The following is a 20,695-nucleotide window of genomic DNA, read 5'->3' on the forward strand; positions in this document are numbered from 1 at the left end:
TGAGTTCAATTATGTTGAGTTGAGTTGAGTTTGGTAAGTTCTTCAGATTCCTTTTAAGCGTCTGTTGTGTTTAGCATTCCAACTCACATACTCGTACATTCAATGTACTGATGCCAGTTGGCCTGAATCTTATTATGATGCAAACACAGGTAACTAGGATCGGCATACTGCGCATCGTTGATCTAGTGAGCACTTCATAGTCAGTTGGTGAGCCTCATTGCATTCCGGAGGATTCCTTTTTATTTCTTTAAGTTATTTTATTAGTTCATTAGGATGTTGTGGGGTTTGTCCCGACATCCATGTCAGTTGTTTTAGAGGCTTCATAGACAGTCAAATGTTAGTTCTTAAGTCTTTTTATTGACTTTATCATTTCTTGTGTTAAGACTTGATTTGCCATTTTGGCCAAGTTTAATGTTTGACTTTTAAGCATTCTCAGTATTTTATTATTCAAGTGAGTATAGTGCTTTTGATCATTATAAATATGCATATAGTATTTCGCTGAGTTAAGTAAGCCAGACCAAGGGTTCACTTGGGGCCAGCAATGGTTCTTGAGTGCCAGCCACGTCCGGGATATAGGCTCGGGGTGTGACAATGTCCCCCTTATTTGTAGAATGTTTAATGAATTCACTGGAGGGTTTGCATCCTTCAATTGACCGGACCCCCTTCACAGGCACACCCAGAATAATCCCCAAGGTTTTATCATCTAGAAAGATTTTGACATGTTTGACAGTAGTCCTGATTCCTCCATCATCTAGAACCTCCATCTTATATTAAAATTCGCGCACCTTAGGTTCATGCATGTAAGGTGCTCGAGGTTCAAATAAATTATCCCAATTTTGTAGGGAACTGAATAAAAAAGAGTGCACATTCCAAGTTCTGTAAGAATATCAAGGTCAAAGACTCTATCATTTAGCACATTTTGGTTCTCCATCTCTACTATACGTGTTTCCCTGGTCAGCTAATTTTCTTCTACTAGCTTTTGAATATGAGGACCTGGTACCTTGATTGGTTCTGACTGCTCAGTAGCTCTTTTACTCACTCTCTTTACCGGAGATTTCTTTGTTGATTTCTGAACCACCTTGATTTGACTCATTCAACCTCTACCTCCTTCCTTCTTTTTGCCACATATACAACATCATCATCAGATTCTGTATCACTTGACCCAACATGCAAAGGGGTTAGGTGGGTTCTTCAGGCAGATGACCTTTCCTTCTTTTGTTCTTAGCCCTTTCTGTTTGAATCACATTTGCTGCTATGGCACTTCCCATGACCTTCTGCATCTCACTCCTGGTGCCATATCTCTCTTTGTCCCCTTTTGTGTGGGACTTAACCATCTTTCTTTTCCCTTTTATTTTCCTCTCCTTTGCAGACTAAGTGGGCTCATTATTAAAATTAGTGTCACGAACACTCTTGACTATTTCTAGATCTAGGATACCCACTATCAAGGCGTTAGCACCTCGGACCCCTTTTCTGCTCCATAGCAAGGGAACTTCTTCATCCTCTTCTTGCTCACTTTCAACATTAAAACACTTACGAGTAATTGTATTCTTAAATACACAGTTTATTTGTATTTTTACATACATCTCAGAGTTATATGTATCTTTGCATACACAGAGTTGACATCGTGTTTTAAACAACTTTTCTTTATATTTCACTTGGTTTCAACTTCAATATATTGAAATGAGTTCAATTATGTTGCGTTGAGTCATGTAAGTTCTTCAGATTCCTTTTAAGTCTATGTTGTGTTTAGCATTCCAACTCTCATAATCGTACATTCAATGTACGGATGTCAGTTAGCCTGCATCTTATTATGATGCAGACACAGGTAACTAGGATCGGTATACAGCGTATTGTTGATGTAGTAAGCACTCCAGAGCCAGTTGGTGAGCCTTATTGCATTCCGGAGGACTCCTTTTTATTTCTTTCAGTTATTTTATTAGTTCATTAGGATGTCGTGGGGTTTGTCCCGACATCCATCTCAGTTGTTTTAGAGACTTCATAGACAGTCAGATCTTAATTTTTTAGACTTTTTATTGACTTTATCATTTCATGTGTTAAGACTTGATTTGCCATTTTGGCCAAGTTATATGTTTGATTTTTAGGAATTCTCACTATTTTATAATTCAAGTAAGTATAGTGCTTTTGATCATTATAAATATGCATATAGTATTTCGCTGAGTTAAGTAAGCCAGACCAAGGGTTCGCTTAGGGCCAGCAATGGTTTTTAAGTGCCAGCCACGTCCGAGATGTAGGCTCATGGTGTGACAATGTCCCCCCCCCCCCCCCCTTTGTAACATGTTTAATGAATTCACTGGAGGGTTTGCATCATTTAATTGACCGGATGCCCTTCACAGGCACAGTCAGAATAATCCCCAAGGTTTCCTTATCTAGAAAGATTTTGACATCTTTGACAGTAGTCCCGATTCCTCCATCATCTAGAAGCTCCATCTTATTGTATAATTCGCACACCTCAGGTTCATGCAAGTAAGGTGCTGGAGGTTCAAATAAATGATCCCAATTTTGTAGGGAAACTGAATAAAAAAAAGGGGACATTCCAAGTTCTGTAAGAATATAAGGTCAAAGACTCTACCGTTTAGCACATTTTAGTTCTCCATCTCTTCTATACGTGTTTCCCTGGTCAACTCATTTTCTTCTACTAGCTTTTGAATACGAGGACCTGGTACCTTGATTGGTTCTGACTGCTCAGTAGCCCTTTTACTCACTCTCTTTACAGGTAATTTCTTTGTTGATTTCTGAGCCCTTTTGATTTGTCTCTCTCAACCTCCACTTCCTTCCTTCTTTTTGCCACATACACAACATCATCATCAGATTCTGTATCACTGGACCCAAGAGGCAAAGGGGTTGAGGTGGGTTCTTCAGGCAGATGACCTTTCCTTCTTCTCTTCCTAGCCCTTTCTGTTTGATTCACATTTGTTGTTGTCACACTTCCCATGACCTTCTACATCTCACTCCTAGTGCCATATCTTTTTTGTCCCCTTTTGTGTGGGACACAACCATCTTTCCTTTCCTTTTTCTTTTCCTCTCCTTTGCAGACTAAGCGGGCTCATTATTAAAATTAGTTTCATGAACACTATTAACTATTTCTAGATCAGGTATATCCCCTGTCAAGGCGTTAGCACCTCGAACCCCTTTTCTGTTCCATACCAAGGGAACTTCTTCTTCCTTTTCTTGCTCACTTTCAGCATTAATAGACTTAGGAGTTATTGTATTCTTAAATATGCATTTTATTTGTATTTTTAAATACATCTCAGAGTTATATGTATCTTTGCATACACACAGAGTTAACATCATGTTTTAAACAACATTTCTTTATATTGCACTTGGTTTCAACTTCAATATATTGAAATAAGTTCAATTATGTTGAGTTGAGTTGTGTCACGTAAGTTCTTCATATTCCTTTTAAGCCTATGTTGTGTTTAGCATTCCAACTCACATACTCGTACATTCAATGTACTGATGCCAGTTGGCCTGCATTTTATTATGATGCAGACACAGGTAACTAGGATCGGCATACAGCGCATAGTTGATCTAGTGAGCACTCCTGAGTTAGTTGGTGAGCCTCCTTGCATTCCGGAGGACTCCTTTTTATTTCTTTCAGTTATTTTATTAGTTCATTAGGATGTCGTGGGTTTGTCCTGACATTCATCTCAGTTGTTTTAAAGGCTTCATAGACAGTCAGATGTTAGTTCTTTAGTCTTTTTATTGACTTTATCATTTCATGTGTTAAGACTTGATTTGCCATTTTGGCCAAGTTTAATGTTTGACTTTTAAGCATTCTCAGTATTTTATTATTCAAGTGAGTATAGTGCTTTTGATCATTATAAATATGCATATAGTATTTCGCTGAGTTGAGTAAGCCAGACCAAGGGTTTGCTTGGGGACATCAATGGTTCTTGAGTGCCAGCCACGTCCGGGGTGTTGGCTGGGGGTGTGACAATGTCCTCCCCTTTTTGTAGCATGTTTAATGAATTCACTGGAAGGTTTGCATCCTTCAATTGACCGGATCCCCTTCACAGGCACACCCAGAATAATCCTCAAGGTTTCCTCATGTAGAAAGATTTTGATATGTTTGACAGTAGTCCTGATTCCTCCATCATCTAGAAAGGTGTTGGGGGTTCAAATAAATTATCCCAATTTTGTAGGGAAACTGAATAAAAAAGAGTGGACATTCCAAGTTCTGTAAGATTATCAAGGTCAAAGACTATACCGTTTAGCACATTTTGGTTCTCCATCTTTACTATACGTGTTTCCCTGGTCAGCTCATTTTCTTCTACTAGCTTTTGAATACGAGGACCTGGTACCTTGATTGGCTCTAACTGCTCAGTAGCCCTTTTACTCACTCTTTTTACAGGAGATTTCTTTGTTGATTTCTGAACCCCTTTGATTTGACTCTCTTAACCTTTGCTTCGTTCCTTCTTTTTGCCACATACACAACATCATCATTAGATTCTGTATCACTGGAACCAACAGGCAAAGCGGTTGAGGTGGGTTCTTCAGGTAAATGACCTTTCCTTCTTCTTTTCCTAGCCCTTTCTTTTTGAATCACATTTGCTGCTATGGCACTTCCCATGACCTTCTGCATCTCACTCCTGGTGCCATATCTCTTCTTGTCCTCCTTTGTGTAAGACTCAACCATCTTTCCTTTCCCTTTTCTTTTCCTCTCCTTTGCAGACTAAGCGGGCTCATTTTTAAAATTAGTGTCACGAACACTCTTAACTATTTCTAGATCTGGTATACCCACTGTCAAGGCGTTAGCACCTCGAACCCTTTTGAGACTCGACAAGGTGTGTTCAATTCCAATTACGATTCATGGAGGCTACTCAATCCTAAACCTAGTTCATGCCTATATAAAGGGTACTAAATTCCCTTAAAAACATCTAGAAAATTTCATAAAGATATCAAGAACTCGAAAATTCCATAAAGAGATTGAAATCTCAAAATTTCACCACTCATAAAGAGATCAAAATCTCAAATAAAACGCAAATTCATAGAATATTTATAAAGATATCGAATCCAAATCATCTTAATTCGAGAAATATGTCACTAACGACGCTCGAATTATGAAGATCAAGTCCAAATCATCTTAATTTGAGAAATACGCCACTAACGGCCCTAAAATTATGAAGATCAAGTTCAATTCATCCTAGTTTGAGAAATACGCAACTAACAACCCTCACATTATAGAAATCAAATCCAAATCATCCAAGTTCGGGAAAAACGTCACTAACAGCCCTCGAATAATGGATAAATATCTTATGAGAGAAGAATCAAGGGAGGAACAGAATTGTACTAGCATTGATTTAGCAATATTTATTTTTGTTTCTTCAGATTTTATTTATGGTTGATTTATCTTCCATATGTTTAAAATTTGTTTCAAACAAATTGGCACGCCTAGTGGGACCAAATATGTCCTTTATCTCTTCTCTCACAAATCAAATCTACAAATCTGAAGCCGCAAAGGTAAAAAATGAGTACTTCAAGTCTCATCTTTGAGTTTCATCAAGTCTACACTCCGACAAGCCTTGAAACAGGGGGCATTTGTAGACATTGAAATTTTGTGGGACTCTACAAGATGTGTTCAATTCGAGTTGAGACTCTACAAGGTGTGTTCAATTCTAATTAGGATTCTTGGAGGCTACTCAACCCTAAACCCTAGTTCATGCCAATATAAATGGTACTAAATTCTGTTAGAAGACATCTCAAAAATTTCATAAAGAGATCAAGATCTCAAATATTCCATAAAGAGATCGAAATCTCGAAATTCCACCACCAATTCATGGAATATTCATCAAGAGATCAAAATCTCAAATATTCAGCAAATTCATGAAATATTTATAAAGAGAACAGATCCAAATCATCTTAATTCGAGAAATATGCCACTAACGGCGCTCGAATTGTGAAGATCAAGTCCAAATCATTTTTATTTGAGAAATACGCCACTAACGGACCTCAAATTATGAAGATCAAGTCCAAATCATCCCAATTCAAGAAAAACGCCACTAACGGCTCCCGGATTATAGAAATCAAGTCCAATTCATCCAAGTTCGGGAAATATGCCACTGACGGCCCTCAAATCATGGATAAATATCTTATGCAAGAAGAATCAAGGGAGAAACAGAATTGTACCTGCATTGATTTATCATAAAATATTCTTGTTTCTTCAGTTTTTTTTTATGATTGATTTAGTTTCCATATGTTTAAAATTTGTTGCAAACAGAAGTATATAGTTATGTTCCAGAGTGTTGTTATTAATAGTAAGTGAATAAATTGGCAATTGCTGGAAGAATAGATGAAAACTACAGAAACTCTCAAATAAATAGAATTTGTATTCAATTGAAATAAACAATCCTATTGAAAATACAATATAATTTAATTAAATGATAAAAACAATTGAAACTCGAACTAGAAAAAGAAACTACATGTTATGATAAGCAATTCAAATTCAATTACTTTCTTAGTTCCAATTTATGTGACATAATTTATTTTTTAGTCCATCCTCAAATGATTGTCACCTCCTACAATTGAAAATAATTTAACTTTAAACTTTTCATTCACCCTTAATGAAATAACTTATATTCTTATAAATAATCAAAGAGAGTTTTAGATCACAAATTTCAAAAAAAAAAAAATCTTAAATTTTATGTCGACTCAAACAGTGTCACAAAAATTGAGACGAAGAAAACCTGAAAGATAAATCTTAATCTTCTGAATTGATTTGGTTTATTTGTGGCCCAGTTTTCATAGGATTAATTTTTGGGAAACTTACCGAAACCACATACATTTAGGGGCTAATTACATCTTATTTCAAAAAAATTCCCAATTACAAAAATTTCGGATTTTTCACTGCTATCGGATTCATTCCTTGATTGTCCGATACATTGCAAATGATACATTACTTTATGAGATGGATGTATCCAAGAGGAGATAGGGACGTGTCCGAGAGGGGATAGTGATGTATCTGAGAGAGGATAGGGATATATCCGAGAGGGAATTTGGATGTATCAGACAAAGAATTTTTGTAATTTTTTTAAATGATAGAAAATTTTAGAAATTATAATATTTAAATTGTGTATTTATATAATTTTTCGTTAATTATCATCTACACATAACTTATTCTATGACTCTTGCGTGATTTGTACGTAAATATGAGTGTAGTTTTAGTACAATATTATTAGAAAGCCTTTCAATATGAAGTGTAAAAGTTGGCCGGCCAATAATTCACGAAACAACACTTGTGCATTGAGCTGAGAAATGATCTTTTATTATATATATATAAACATCTTTCAGAAAAAAAAAATCTTAAAATTAAAAAGATAATTGTGAAGGGCTAAAAAACAAATCTCTCAATACCAACAAAAAACATTGTATATCTATGGACAAAATAAATTAAATACAAAAGGAGACCAATGACTAGACCGGTTTGCAAGTTACTCTCTATTCCTTTTTAGTTGTCATAATTTTCTTTTTGAGAGTCAAACGATATAAATTTTGACAAATATTTTAAGATGTAGTTTTTCATCTTATAGATATAAAAAAAGTTACAATTTATAATACTTTTCGTATAGTGAATATCTAAAATTTTATTTTAAATGTAATCTAATTTAATTTTGAAAATTAGCTAAATTCACTCTTGAAACGCTGAGGAAGTATAATGTTTTCCTACCTACTTAGAAAAGATTTTTTTTTTAAAAAAAACCATAATTATCTGTCGTATATATGTCGCTGGTCTAAATTGAGAATAATATTTCTCTATTCATTTGGCTTCTTATGCTTTGACTAAATAAACTATTGTCCAATAGGATAAATAATTTTATTAAAATAATAATATATATTATAATAAGACTGACTTGTCATTGAGAATTATATTTCCCTATTCATTTATCTGACTAAACGAACTGTTGACCAATAGAATAATTTTCTTTTAAAATAATAATAACAATAATAATTATAAGACTGACTTGCCATTGATTAGCAGTACCTTAAAAAAAGATCTCTAAAATATAAATAAATGTGTACACTACACAAGTTCATCAAAAGAAAAAAAATCTAAGAAAATAGCATATTATCAATATATATTTGATGATGGTTCCCAAAATAGTTCAATTTCTCATTCTCTTATATATCTTTACGGTTACTTTTGCTTCCAAGGAGGAAGAAATTGCCCTCCTAAAATGGAAAGCAACTTTCAAGAACCAGACTAATAATTCCTTATTGGCTTCATGGACTCAAAGTTCGAATGCATGCAGGGATTGGTATGGAGTTATGTGCTTAAATGGTAGGGTAAGCAAGTTGGATATTCAAGGTGCTCATGTCATCGGTACACTCTATGATTTTCCATTTTCGACTCTTCCTTTTCTTGAATATGTTGATCTTAGTATGAATAATCTCTCTGGAACCATCCCACCTGAAATTGGTAATCTCACTAATCTTGTCTATCTTGATAGAATTTCGACACTTTTCAAGACTATCGATCTTTCAAGTAACAAATTTGAAGGACATATTCCAGGTAGTCTGGGAGATCTCATTGCACTTCAGGTGCTAAATTTGTCTCATAACAGATTGCAAGGTAATATACCATCATCACTTGAAAGTTTATCTTCAGTCGAATCATTGGATCTTTCGTTCAACCAGCTTTCGGGAGAGATACCACAACAACTTGTTGGTCTTAGATTTCTTTCACTCTTAAATCTCTCTCACAATCATCTCCAAGGATGCATTCCTCAAGGACATCAATTTGATACATTTGGAAATAATTCATATGAAGGTAATGATGGATTACAAGGATTCCCAGTTTCGAAAGGTTGTGGAAGTAATTGGACACCGAAGACAAGTAATAGCGATTATGAGTCAGATGGTAAAGAAAGCAATTCTGAATTTGTAAATGATTTTTGGAAAGCTGCTCTTATGGGCTATGTATTGGAGTATCTATTATATATATCATAATCTCAACTGGAAATCTGAAATGGCTTGCAACAATTTTTGAAAAGTTGGAGCACAAAATTATTATGCGACAGATAAGGAAGAAGCAAAGCCAAAGCATATTTCTCTTTCCAAAATCAATTAGTAGAAGCAATAAAAATGGATTAAGTTTTCAAAATAAAAGTAAGACTTAAGTTTCTCTTTGAATAAAAATAAAAATCAGATAATAAATAAACAAATTCGAACGTGCAAGTGCTTGGAGGAACATTTGGTGGCATGCTCATGAGAAATGTAATGTTATGAACTTTGATGATATATCAAGTTTATGTAAGATATTAGTATATTCAATAAATGTTGTGTGTATTGGATGAAATGTATGCATTTCTTGATTCAAGTACGAGAATTTGTATCAGTTATATATTTTGTTGTGCATTGAAGTGTGTATTATTAAAACCACAATTTTTTATGTACGTTTGGTAGAGTGTGTTTGGAAAAATAATGCGTACATTAGGTGTGTGTATTAGTAATACTTTTTGCCAAACAATTATTATTTGGACAAGAAAACAATTTGTTAGGACCGAACCGAAATAAGCAGGTGTAATGCGGAAGCTAGCAAAGCAAACCTCGAAAGACCACGAGTAAGAAGACAAACGAGAAACACACCAAAAGAGACAGATTTAACGTGGTTCGGTCAATCGACCTACGTCCACAAAGGAGATGAGCAATCCACTATAAATATGAGAGTACAAAATATAGAGAGAAACAACCTCAATCAATTCACTCGGAATACAATGAGGTACACAAAACTCTCCTCCATAACCGCAACTCTCAAAACTCTAGGACTACATTGTGAATGCTGATTAAGTTAGAAGGAACAAACCTATATTTATAGAGTCCTAGAACCTTTCCTCCAAGAAAAAGACTAGTAAAATATTAAAACCTTTTCCTAAAAGGAAAACTTATTTATGGTAAGAAATAAGGGCAAATAAAACCCCAACAAATCTCTCCCTTGGCCTGAATTTCTGACAAAATAAATTTGTCCACCTTCTTCACATAATCTTTAGGATCTTGTATCTCTTCTCCATAATCTCCTCCATCAAATATATGTCTCGACATAGAGAACCTCTCTGAAACAATTTCTCCAACAAAGATCTTCATTACTGTCAAAAAGGTTGCGGCAAGAACTACACCCGCCTAGATGAACATCCATCTGTAACCTGGTTCCATCATTGAACCATGACTCTGATACCACTTGTTAGGATCGAAGGTGTAATGCGGAAGCTAGCAAAGCAAACTTCGAAAGACCACGAGTAAGAAGACAAACGAGAAACACACCAAAAGAGACAGATTTAACGTGGTTCGGTCAATCGACCTATGTCCACAAAGGAGATGAGCAATCCACTATAAATATGAGAGTACAAAATATAAAGAGAAACAACCTCAATCAATTCACTCGGAATACAAGGAGGTACACAAAATTCTCCTCCATAACCACAACTCTCAAAACCCTAGGACTACATTGTGAATGCTAATCAAGTTAGAAGGAACAAGCCTATATTTATAGAGTCCTAGAACCTTTCCTACAAGAAAAAGACTAGTAAAATATTAAAACATTTTCCTAAAAGGAAAACTTATTTATGGTAAGAAATCGGGCAAATAAAACTCCAACACAATTATGTGCCAAACTTGACGTTTCCCATAAGATTTGGGCATTGACTTGAGGATGACAACTTTTTCCAAACTTTGAATTGATTGATTATTTGATATGAATAAATTGTACGATCAGTCATTTATTTCATAGAAGAAAGATAGAATTTGTGTCCTTCAAATTAAAGAAGCATGTATATGGAGAATAATAATTTTCCATACCTAATTTCTCTTTGAAATATCAACAGCAAGACTAGTAAAATTTAAAAAAATGTGTTTCGTATTTTAGACGTTAGAAAAAAGGAGATGATTGGATGCAATTTCTAACGACTTTATATCCGTTAGAATGATTATTAGTTTCCCTACCTAATAATTTCTCTTTGAAATTTCTACAAGACTAGTAAAATTTAAACAAATGTGTTTAGTATTTAAAAAGTGAGAAAAAAAATCAATAGGCTGTGTTTCCATTCAATTATGTAGTAGTCTTTGGTGTAGTAAAATAGAAGTTGATCAATCATATACACTACACAACTTCATCAAAAGAAAAAAAAACCAAGAAAATAGCATATTATCAATATATTTGATGATGGTTCCCAAAATAGTTCAATTTCTCATTCTCTTATATCTCTTTACGGTTACTCTTCCAAGGAGGAAGAAATTGCCCTCCTAAAATGGAAAGCAACTTTCAAGAACCAGACTAATTCCTTATTGGCTTCGTGGACTCAGAGTTAGAATGCATGCGGGGATTGGTATGGAGTTATGTGCTTAAATGGTAGGGTAAGCAAGTTGGATATTCAAGATGCTCGTGTCATTGGTACACTCTATGATTTTCCATTTTCGACTCTCCCTTTTCTTGAATAGGTTGATCTTAGTGTGAATAATCTCTCTGGAACTATCTGTTGAATATTATTTGTTTGGAGATGACGGGCACTATCGATTTCTCACAACTTGAATTTTATTATATCAAAGTAAGGACCCGCTTCGGTCTTACAATCTTGATCACACTTGTTGCTTGCTTCAGCAACACTCTTGACTTAGCACTCACTCTTGTTTGGTCTCTTGCTTTCTTACTCAATTGCTTTGTTACTTAGTTTCTTGCTTTGTTGCTTGCTTTCAACTCAAATTGACCACCTCTATTTATAGGTGGTGATGGAAGAATCTAAAGAGATACATACTACTCTATTCTAGAATATTCCTAGCTATCTTTTTCTAGAACTATTCTTTCTAGACTATTTCTAGACTATTCTCTCTAGAATACTCATTCTAGAGATCTTCCTTCAATTCTCTATAACTCCGAGATATTCTAGATTTTTCTTGATTTATCTTAAGAAAATAATTAAGTTGGTGATGAATTCTTAACACTCCCCCTCAACACCAACTTAATTTTTTCTTTGCGTCCATTGTAAGCGATTCTTGTTCTGCAGGCATCATGACGTCCATTCCCTTTGAGAATCTCCTCCTTCATCGGATTATTCCGATCCCTACTCTTTGAAGCTTCTTCAAAAGTAGTAACATCTTTATTGTTAACCATCTCTGCTAATGTTGCATCTATATAGTTGGCATTTGAGCATTTCAATCATGTCTTCCTTCTTAGTTGAGGTTGCAGAGCTTCTTGGACTTTTTCTTGCAACAGTTCTGGAGTTTCATGTACTCTTGTTTTCCATGAATTCATATTTTCACCTTTTGAAAATATCTCTTCTATATGTGAGTTATATTTTTTACATACCTCTTGTTCATGTTCAGCCTCACTTCTTTGTCCTTCTTTTTCAAGTTTATATTGTAGCTTTTGCTCCAATTTCCTTGAATATGGCAAGGAGACTTCGTTGTACCACCTTGTTGGTGCTTCATCAAGTACCACATAAGTTGTCTCGGTTGGCATGACGTATATTGATTCTAACCTTCTCCCTTTCATTATTGGTGTTCTTGTAACTTTTAAGTTTCGATATACTTTTACGCCATTTGGCCCAAACAAGACATACTTACCAGAATTTGTTAGTTGTGATACAGATAATAAGTTTTTATTCATACCTGGAACATGGTAGACATTTTGAAGTTCCACTTGTCTTAAGTTGTGATGAGGGACGAACACTGCCTTGCCAATATGAGTTATTGGCATTTTTTAATTATTTGCAGTCACCACTACTCGACCGCCTTTATATTCACTCATGTTAATGAGCTTTTTCTCATCACCAGTCATGTGATTGGAACATCCTGAATCAACGATCCAATCATGTTCATAATCGACCAATTTATCACTTACAGTTGCAAATGCAATCTCCTCCTCTTTGTTAGAGTGACAGGTGACAAGCTCCTCTTGTTGTTTAATTTCTTTGACTGCATAAGAGGTCTCGAAATCCCAAGTTTCTTCATCTTTCTTGTTTTGAGTAAAAGTAGCTACATTACCTTCAGCTTTCTTGTACCAGCAGTATCTCGCATAGTGTCATTTCTTTCCACAATTGTAGCACTTCTGCATTTGCCGATTGTTGAAGCCTTTCGCCTGCTTGTTTTGTCGTTGAGTTCTTTGATGTTGATTATCTTGGTCTCCCCCTGGCCGTGAGCTTCTCTCCGTTTTTTTTTTTTTTATAGGCTTGCCTTTTGCTGAAGAACGCCTTATCTTCCTCTTTTATAGTAAGACTTGATAATGGTTTCTCCAAATCTTCTTCATTTGCCAACATATTTTCCAACTCAGATAAAGTTGGTTCTGTGGCCCACCCTCGTGTGGCTGTAATTATGCCTTTGTACTCTAGCCTTAGACCATGAACAATAATTCTCCTCATTCTTGTCTCTGTGATAGCATTCTCTGGATCTAATTTTGATATTTCATCAGATAAAGATTTTACCTTTGAGAAGTATTGACTAATTGTCATATTCCGTTGAGAGATCGACAAAAGCTCATTTTCAAGCCTTTGTAATCTCGCATCATTCTTCTTTGTAAAAATCGTCGCCAAGGTGTCCCAAGCTTCTTTGGGTATCTTGGCATTCTTAATCCATTGTAGGAACTCATCCTCGATAGTTACAGTGAGAGCATACATGGCCTTTCCAGCTTTGACCTTCCACCTTTTTGCTGCTTCAGCATCTGTTGGTGGTGTGGTGTCTGATCCACCGATGATATCCCATAATTCTTGACCGAGAAAGTAATATTGCATTATCGTGCTCTATGATCCGTAGTTGCTTGCGTTGAGCTTCTCAACGCTATTGAGAGTGCTTGCAAAATCCATCATTAATTATTGCCTCGCGATTTGTAGCCTCCGACGGTGACTTGTAGGATCTCCTTTGAGTTACTACCTCGCTCTTATCCACCAGGGTCTGATACCACTTATTGAATATTATTTGTTTGGAGACGACAGGCACTATCGATTTCTTACAACTTGAATTTTATTATATCAAAGTAAGGACTCGCTTCGGTCTTACATCAAAGTAAGGACCCGCTTCAGTCTTACAATCTTGATCACACTTGTTACTTGCTTTAGCAACACTCTTGACTTAGCACTCACTCTTGTTTGCTCTCTTGCTTTCTTACTCAATTGCTTTGTTACTTAGTTTCTTGCTTCGTTGCTTGCTTTCTTGGTTGGTTTCAACTCAAATAGACCATCTATATTTATAGGTGGTGATGGAAGAATCTAGAGAGATACATACTACTATATTCTAGAATATTCCTAGCTATCTTTTTTCTAGAACTATTCTTTCTAGAATATTTCTAGACTATTCTCTCTAGAATACTCATTCTAGAGATCTTCCTTCAATTCTCTACAACTCCGGAATATTCTAGATTTTTCTTGATTTATCTTAAGAAAATAATTAAGTTGGTGATGAATTCTTAACACTCCTACCTTAAATTAGTAATCTCACTAATCTTGTCTATCTTGACTTGCACACCAATATGAATTCAGGCACAATCCCATCACAAATCGGCTCACTAGCCAAGCTCCAAAACATTTACATCTATGACAACCTTGTAAATGGTTCCATTCCTGCCTCATTGAGTAATTTGACCAACTTGTCTATTTTGTCTCTTTATCAGAATAATCTTTCTGGCTCGATACCTACCGAAATAGGTTATTTAAGGTCTCTTACTTCTCTAGATTTGGGTACTAATTCTCTTAATGGTTTTATTCCTACTTCATTGGGAAATTTGACCAACTTATCTAGCTTGTTTCTTAATGAGAATAACCTTTTTGGCTCTATTCCCCCTTCATTGGGAAATTTGACCAGCCTTTCTATTATGTATCTTAATCAGAATAACCTTTCTGGCTCCATTCCTGAAGAAATAGGTTATGTAAGGTCTCTTAGTCATCTAGTTTTGGCTAATAATTCTTTAAGTGGTGCTATTCCTACTTCATTGGGGAATTTGACCAGCCTTTATATTATGTACCTTCATTAGAATAATCTTTCTGGCTCCATTCCTGAAGAAATAGGTTACTTAAGGTCTCTTAGTCAACTAGTTTTGGCTAAAAATTCTTTAAGTGGTGCTATTCCTGCTTCATTGGGGAATTTGATCAGCCTTTCTAATTTGTACCTTTATCAGAATAACCTTTCTGGCTCCATTCCTGAAGAAATAGGTTACCTAAAGACTCTAAGTTATTTAGATTTCTCTACTAATTTCTTAGTGGTTCTATTCCTACTTCTTTGGGGAATTTGAATGAGTTGTATCTTTTGTCTCTTTTTTCTAACAACCTTTCTGGTTAGATTCCAAGTGAGTTGGGGAATATAGAAAGACTTGTTACTATGTATTTAAATATTAATCAACTCATTGGTTCAATTCCGGATTCCTTTGGCAACTTGAGAAACTTGCAATGGATGTATCTCCACAGCAACAATCTCATTGAGAAAATTCCTTCATCTTTCTGTAATTTGATGAAATTGGAAGTGGTGTATTTGGGGAGAAACAACTTGAGGAGAGAAGTTCCGCAATGTCTAGTTAATATCAGTAGACTTGAGGTATTGAAAATAGAATATAATAATCTCGGTGAAGATATCCCTTCATCTATTTACAATCTAACATCACTAAGGATTTTAGATTTGGGTAAAAACAATTTGAAGGGAGCAATTCCACAATGTTTTGGCAACTTGGGTGGTCATCGAGGTTTTGGATATCCACCAAAACAATCTTTATGGGACTCTTCCAGAAACTTTTAGCAATGGAAATGTACTCAGAAGCTTAGACTTGCATGACAATGAATTAGAAGGAAAAATCCCCCGATCTTTAGCCAATCGCAAAAATTTGAAAATTCTTGATTTAGGAGACAATCACTTTAGCGACACATTCCCAATATGGTTTGAAACTTTGTCAAATTTGAAAGTTTTAAGCTTGAGGTCGAACAAATTACATGGGCAAATTAGAACTTTAAGTAATGAAAACATGTTTTCTGAGCTTCGGATTATAGATCTCTCTTACAATGCTTTCACAAGAAACTTGTGGACTAGTTTATTTCAAAAATTGAAAGCCATGAGGAAAATTGATCAAACAGCGAATGTACCAACATATCTTGGTAAATCTGGAGAGAGAGATTACAATGATTCTGTAACAGTTTCAACGAAGGTAATGTAGTATGAACTGGATAGAATTTCGACACTTTTCAAGACTATCGATCTTTCAAGTAACAAATTTGAAGGACATATTCCAAGTAGTTTGGGAGATCTCATTGCACTTCGGGTGCTAAATTTGTCTCATAACAGATTGCAAGGTAATATACCAACATCACTTGAAAGTTTATCTTTAGTTGAATCATTGGATCTTTCATTCAACTAGCTTTCGGGAGAGATACCACAACAACTTGCTGCTCTTACATTTTTTTCATTCTTAAATCTCTCTCACAATCATCTCCAAGGATGCATTCCTCAAGGACATCAATTTGATACATTTCAAAATAATTCATATGAAGGTAATGATGGATTACAAGGATTTCCAGTTTCGAAAGGTTGTGGAAGTAATTGGACAACGGAGACAAATAATAATAGCGATTATGAGTCAGATGATGAAGAGAGCAATTCTGAATTTCTAAATGATTTTTGGAAAGCTGCTCTTGTGGGATATGGAAGTGGGCTATGTATTGGAGTATCCATTATATATATCATGATCTCAACTGGAAATCTGAAATGGCTTGCAACAATTCTTGAAAAGTTGGAACACAAAATTATTATGCGACAGATAAGGAAGAAGCAAAGTCAAAGGTAAGTTCTTTAGTTATATCAACAACTAATTGAATGCTCTACCAAAGCATATTTCTCTTTCCAAAATCAATTAGTAGAAGCAATAAAAATGGATTAAGATTTTCAAAATAAAAGTTAGACTTAACTTTCTCTCTGAGTAAAAATAAAAATCAGATAATAAATAAACAAATTCGAACATGCAGGTGCTTGCAGGAACATTTGGTGGAATGCTCATGAGAAATGCAATGTTATGAACTTTGATGATATATCACGTTTATGTAAGATATTAATGTATTCAATAAATTTTGTGTGTATTGGATGAAAGGTATGCATTTCTTGATTCAAGTATGAGAATTTGTATCAGTTATACATTTTATTGTGCATTGATGATTGTATTATTAATGCCGCGAATATTTATGTACTATTAATACAAAAGGTTAACACATGTACATGTATTAGATTGATTAATGACATAATAACCTTTCATTTTCCAAAGCTAAAAAGTGTGAAGGGTATTACTGTAAACAAAGATTTTTTTTATTGAAGGTATGCAATGCGTTTTATTAATTATTAACACACCAAACCAAACACTATATAAGAAACAATCCCAGTATAATTAATACAAGTATTACTAATACAAGCATTGTGAATGCATGCATTACTAATACACTCTATTCAACATTATTTTTATACATCCAACCAAATGATCCTAGAGTATATAACTAATGCTTACCAAACAAGCTACTAATCAGGGCCAGATCTAGGAAGGTCCAAGGGGTGTCACGGAATATATATATATATATATATATATATATATATATAAAGACAGAAAAAATGAAAGATATATACAATACAGTTTTAACTTTTCTTATAAAGGGGCACACAGTTCAGTTGGTTAAGTGTGTCAACTGTTGTGTGAGGGTCATGAGTTCAAACTTGGACAACCTGTAGGGATGGCAATGGGGTGGGCGGGTTGAGCTTAACCCGTAAAATTTTAATCCATCCCACATCGCTCCACATAATATTTTTAATATTTTCTTTTTCTAATTAAGTTTGATACTAAAAATAAAATTTATAAAAAGAAATTCATTTTTTCTTTTTTAAAATAAAATTACCCAGTATAGTTGGGTTGTGTTGTATTTATAAGATAAAAAAAAGGAGGGGGGCTAAAGCCTTACCTCCATTACAACACCACGGTGAGCTAGTCACCTCAGGAGCCAGAAGATCATAATCTCATAGGAGGATATAAATTTTGTTCTAATAATTTCATTTTTTTATTAAGTTGTATTAATTTAATGGATAATGACTTAAAAATTTAATTTTTAGAGGTCAATTGGAAAACATGTAAGAAATTGTATTATTTTTTATTGAACCATTTTCATTTACTATCATAAATATTTTAGTAGCTTTAAAGAAATTATCTTAATAAATAATGTTCTATCACTTTTATAACATGTAAAAGTTAAAATTAAGTTTGAATCTGCTTAAAATCACATGTACCCGCAACCCGCCCCGCCCACATTAGTTTAAAAAAACTCACTTCAATCCATGTTGAATTTGTGAATTTTGTGCACAATTCCAGAGTTCTGGAGAAGATGAGAGAAAGTTACAGAGAGAGTCTTTTTTTTCTTCATTAGCTATTCACAATGCTCAATGCATGTATTTATACAATCCTGTAACCGACTCAGCTAACAAACTATTTCTAACTAATTATAACTGACAATACAACTAATTATGTAATTTGCATCACTGACCGTGTAATTCATAATGTAACTAATCCTGTAAACTAATTATGATTAACTAATTCATCAGCTCTTATACATTTACTTAATTCTTTTACACCCTCCTTCAAGCTAGGAGCTATGAAGATGTCCTTCATTCCTAGCTTGGACATGAGATGAGAATGAGAGTAAACCCCAAGTGCTTTCGTGAGAATGTCTGCAGGCTGATCTGCAGAAGGAATATATCTAGTGACAAGCAACCCATCCTGAATGTTTTCCCTCATGAAATGACAATCAATTTCAATATGTTTCGTTCTCTCATGAAACACATGATTGGTAGCAATCTGAAGAGTTGAAGTGTTGTCCGAATAGAGAGACACATGTTGTGAAATACTAACACCAAGCTCTTGAAATAATCCAACAACCCAAACTATCTCAGCAACAATCGAAGCCCATAGCTCTATACTCAGCTTCAGCTGAGCTCCTAGAGACTGTGAGCTGTTTTTTGACTTTCATGATATAGGAGAACCCCCATACTGAACCAAATAACCTGTGATTGATCTTCTACTATTGATGCATGCACCCCAGTCAGCATCACATAAGACTTTCAATTCATTACTTCCATGAGATGACATCAGAATTCCCAGCCCTGGTGCTGATTTCAGGTATCTGACCAGCCTAAGTGCAGCATCCATGTGTGACTTCTTTGGTGAGTGCATAAATTGACTCAAACTGTCACGCCCCGAACCTACATCCTGGGCGGGACTGGCACTCGAGAACCATTGTTGGCCCCAAGAGAACCCTTGACCTAGTTTACTTACTCAACGGAAGACTTAACTCATGAAAAAAATACTTTTAAAGTAAATTGAACTGCTCAATAAACACTTAGAATGTATCAAGATAACATTCACTAACCAAAAGTGGCAACTTAAGTCTCAACCATTAAAACATGAAATAGAAACTCAATAACTAACATATGAATATATATGAAGCCTCTAAAACAACTGAGGTAGATGTCGGGACAAGACCGACGACATCCTAATGAACTAGTAATAAACTGAAATCAATAAAAGGGATCCTCTGAAAGCAAGGAGGCTCACCACAAGACTCTGAGTGCTCAACTGGATCAATGATGCGTTGGATTCTGATCTTGGTTACATGTGTCTGCATCATAATAAGATGCAGGCCAAATGGCATCATTACATTGAATGTACGAGTATGCGAGGGGAATTCTAAAACAAGACATAAGCTTAAAAGGAACTGAAGAACTTACCTGGCTCAACTCAACTCAACATAACTGAACTCATTTCAATATAACACAGTGTAAATAAATGCAGTATAAAGAAAAGTTTAAAACATGATTTTCAACTTTGTGTATTTAGAAATACAATAATAATTATGTATGTATGCAAAGATACAATATGAACTCTGTTTGTAAATGAAAATACAAATATTTCTGATGTATACAAAAATACAAAATACTGATGTGGGAGTTTCTCTAACCGACAAAACATCACTTAAGAGCTATCGTGATGATACATCGTTTTGCCTCACGCTGCCAGGGCCGTCATATACCTTGCCGGGGGGTATAGAACCTGAACTACTAAGTGGATCCACTAGTCTATGCTAAAAAGCACTAAGGAATTATCTAAAAAGTATGACCCTTTTCTACCCATGGTGGCTACATGGTTTATGGGGGCTGTGAGTTTATCTGAACTCTCCTCTATATCGGTGTTCAATACTACTTGCAAAATATGATACTAGCTCTTATGTTTTAAAAAAACACTACTTCTTTTTGTGATTTGAGATAATTGCTCAAAAACTTAGCTCAAAGGCTCTTCTTGGAAATCAAAGTTTCCCTCTCTTGCTTAATTGTGAAAGCATTTACTCTTTAACTGAAAAACTTGCTCAAAGGCTCTTTACTGAAAAACTAGCTCAAATGCTCTTTTGGAATCAAGGTTTCCTTTCTTCTTTATATGTGAAAACATTTTACTCTTTGGGAATACATTGTCCCGATATACTCTTTTGAAGAAATGAACTTCAAACTTTACTCTTTACTCAACTCAAAACTCAAGTCTTAAATCAAGGTTAAAACATTTGTAAAAGACTCTTGGAAGACTCTATGAACTTCTCTTGACTTGACTCTTAACTTAACTGATCCCTTGAATTATGGATTCAAGGATTGTGATTTCTGATAGGAAAGATTGCATCATGTTTAGGAGTGTTTTTTAGATAGT

General features: G+C 34.8%; 1 pseudogene; it reads left to right on the forward strand.

Annotated features, from left to right (window-relative positions):
* The first annotated feature begins 8,100 nt into the window (after positions 1 to 8,100).
* LOC125820302 (receptor-like protein 9DC3) lies at positions 8,101 to 16,974 on the forward strand (annotated as a pseudogene).
* The last annotated feature ends 3,721 nt before the right edge of the window (positions 16,975 to 20,695 follow it).

This window comes from Solanum verrucosum, unplaced genomic scaffold (genome assembly GCF_900185275.1).
Source record: "Solanum verrucosum unplaced genomic scaffold, falcon-dt-bn FXZP01000229.1, whole genome shotgun sequence".
In the NCBI taxonomy this organism is placed as follows: Eukaryota; Viridiplantae; Streptophyta; class Magnoliopsida; order Solanales; family Solanaceae; genus Solanum; species Solanum verrucosum.